The 3,587-nt window shown below is 39.8% G+C and overlaps 1 protein-coding gene across 1 annotated transcript in view; it reads right to left on the bottom strand.

Moving 5' to 3' along the window:
• spega (striated muscle enriched protein kinase a) overlaps positions 1-3,587 on the bottom strand; it is a 100,979-nt gene that overhangs the window by 31,786 nt on the left and 65,606 nt on the right. The gene's annotated exons all lie outside the window — the stretch shown is intronic.

Genomic DNA, 3,587 nt, shown 5'->3' with positions numbered 1-3,587 from the left:
CAGAAAGAGCATGTAATTCTTAAAGGGGCAATTTCATGTAAAATCAACTTTTGAGTTTTCTATCATGTTATAATGTTATACTCTCATAAAAAACATGCCCAAAGCCTTGCTTTGACTCATTCATGCATGTTTGAGAAATCCTGCAGTGTTTTTAGGAAGCCATGCTGAGGAGCAAAACGACAGGTGGGGACCAGAAACACCTTTTGGTAACAGAAACGCCCCTGGGGAGAAGGGGTTATCTGCGGAATCAAAGTGGGCGTGTCACAAGAGTGGGCGTGTCTAAAGCATAAACAGTGTGGGCAACGAGGCCTACATGATGGTATCCACAGATCCTGCTTGATCTCTTTACAGCCTGACCCTGACCCCAACACTAAGGTTAACCAGGAAAAATGTGACCCAAGTAGGGTTCTCCAGAAAAAGTGGTGCCGTACAGTAACGCCCCTTTTGTTCTTGTCCAATCAGGTGTGTCCCTTTAACAAAGTCCGTCAAATCAGGTGTGTCGCTTTAGAATCGCCTTTCCTTGTGACACGCCCACTCGTCCGCACTCGTCTGCAGAGAACCCTACTTGCATGAAAACAGCATTTTAATAACAACTAAAGGTGACATAGATACTTTATTATGGCATAGTATTTAAATAAATGCCTGAGAAACACATAATAATGCCCCTTTAAAGATTGGTGAACAGACAGAAAACCACATAAGCATCTCTGCAGACAAGGAGGCGTTTCCAAAGAAAGTCGGTTTTCAAGGGACACACCTGATCAGACAGCACAAAGGGGGCGTTTCTGAAGAACACCACCTGATTGGATGATAGTTGCTTCAGCATTTCAGCTGACTCTGGAAACTACACTGTGCTGGTTTTCTTGGACTTAACTTCAGCGTTTGACACTGTGGATCACTCTGTTCTTATCAACAGACTGAGAGATAATTTTGGTTTTTCTGGCTCTGTGTTAAACTGGTTCACCTCTTATTTATCTGAACTGTCTTTTACTGTTTTTATGAATCAGGTTTACTCTGATGTTGCACCGCTGTCTTGTGGGGTACCCCAAGGTTCAGTTTTGGGTCCAATSCTCTTTTTTATTGTACCTGTACCCTTTAGGAGGTATTTTAAAATGTTACAGTAATGTGTCCTACCATCTGTYTGCTGATGACATACAGTTGTACTGTTCCTTTAGACCCTCTGATTTCTTCAAACTATCTGAACTCAGTAACTGTCAGAAGTCAAAATATGGTTGAACAACAACTACCTGCAGTTAAATGCAAACAAGACTGAAACACTTATTATTGCCCCTGATGATAAAATCCCTGTAATCAGGCAGCACCTTGCTTTTTAAACCCCTTCAGTGAAAAATAGTCTCAGAAATCTGGGTGTTGTCTTTGATACTTCTGTCTTTTGACAGCCATTGTAAAATTTTAGTTCATAACTGTTTTTATCATTTAAGGAACATTTCAAAGCTGAGATCTTTTGTATCACAGAAGGAACTAGAGATGGTTGTTCACGCTTTTATTTCTTCTCGTTTAGATTACTGCAACAGTCTTTTTACATGTTTAAACAAATCCTCCTTGACTCGGCTTCAGTCTGTGCAGAACGCTGCAGCGAAATTATTAACAAAGACCCACAGGAGAGCCCACATTACACCTGTTTTAGCCTCTCTGCACTGGCTCCCTGTGACTTTGAGGAGTCATTTTAAAATTTTAGTTTTAACTTTCAGAGCACTTCATGGTCAGGCCCCCAAATACATCCTGGAGCTTCTGAAGCCTCTCTGTCCATCCAGGACTTTGAGGTCTTCTAATCAAATGCTGCTGGTGGTCCCTGGAACCCATTATAAAACCCATGGAGACAAAGCTTTTCAGGTGGTGGCCCCYAGGCTCTGGAACGCTCTCCCTCTGTCCCTTCGCTGCTCAGATTCTACTGACTCTTTTAAGATACATCTTAAGACATTTTTATTCAGACAGGCTTTTAGTTAAGTGCTTTTTATTGTGTTTTAATTGTTGTTTTTATATCTGTGATCTGTTTTATTGTTTTTAATTATTTTTGCTTTCTGTGAAGCACTTCGTGATGTTTGTGTCTGTGAAAGGTGCTATTGAAATAAAGTTTACCTACCTACCTACCGACCGACCGACCGACCGACCGACCGACCGACCGACCGACCGACCGACCTACTTACTTACTTACTTACTTACTTACTTACTTACTTACTTACTTACTTACTTACTTACTTACTTACTTACTTACTTACTTACTTACTTACTTACTAGTATTTTCTATCCTAGCATCGGACGTTCATATTTATTTTCATTATATTTAGTTTCACAAACTTGCTGTTGTTACCGAGGTCATTAGAAGACATGGGAACAACAGCCGGCAGATTATGTTAGCCGCTGGTATTATATGTTTATATGTAGACGGCTTCATTCATTGTTTCCGCTTCTGTTAACAAAGACCTCCAGGTTACATTTCAAAATACCAGCAACATCAGTCAATGGTGTTTGTTTTTATTTAATCTTTTGACACATTCAGAAATAGGAAGAACCAAATGTTTGTTTTTAATGATACATTGTGGTTTCATTAAAAAAACAAAACAAAAGCAGTTTTGGCTGCTAAAATTAATTTGAAAGTAGTTAAAGTCAAAGGTGAAAGAAAAACGAAAGAGAAGAACCAAAACAGAGCAATTACAACTATCCAATCAGTGTTTACGCTTGAGAAACACCTACTTTGAGTCTGCAGAGAACCCCTTCCCCAGAAAACTGCAAATGTTGCACCCCTAGTGCAAACATGCAACAAACGGCGAAGCGCGCTGCAAACACATGAGTAATGCAAACTCCAAAACACACAAACACAAAAAGACAAATGCAGCAGAAAAACACTGCAGTCACAGAATATAGACAGAAGCAAAAACAAACAAACAAAACAAAACAAGCGCAAAGGAAAAATGCTGCAAATACCAAAAATAAGTAATAAATGCTGTAAACTCACGCCACATCGTCATGAGCGTACAAAGACAGGCTGCAGTCTAGTTTATCTGTTCTTGCGTAAATCGATGAACAACAGTAACAATGGTGGATAGCAGGGTGCTGTTTGTGCTGCCTTTTTCATTACATAGGAGCAAACCAACCTCATCCCCAGTCAAAATGAAGATTCATGTATTTACCATTTTGGATTGTTCACATGTAAGATCATCTTTTGCTGAAAAATGACAGAGCTGTAGCCATTTTGGCTAATGGAAAATAAATGTAATTATTTATTAGGATGATGTATTGACTTCTATTCATTTCGTCATTTCTGCAGCCTAACTCTGACCCTTACCTTACCTAGCCACCCCCAGTATACAATTAATCCTAGACCTAACCTAAACTCAATTCATTCCTTAGTTCTAACCCCACAATGGTGTTTCACTATATTAGGACCGTTCTTTGGTCCCCAAGAGAACTACTGGTTCTGACAAGGTACAGTAGGTATGTAGACCAGAAAAGTTCTTTAAAAGGTAACAAAAACCAGGTAGACACACACACACACACACACACACACACACACACACACACACACACAGAGAGAGACAGACACCAGCAAAAACATCATCACACAC

This window comes from Austrofundulus limnaeus, unplaced genomic scaffold, assembly GCF_001266775.1.
Source record: "Austrofundulus limnaeus strain Quisiro unplaced genomic scaffold, Austrofundulus_limnaeus-1.0 Scaffold264, whole genome shotgun sequence".
NCBI classification, from domain to species: Eukaryota; Metazoa; Chordata; class Actinopteri; order Cyprinodontiformes; family Rivulidae; genus Austrofundulus; species Austrofundulus limnaeus.
This window is presented reverse-complemented; position numbering and strand designations above follow the sequence as displayed.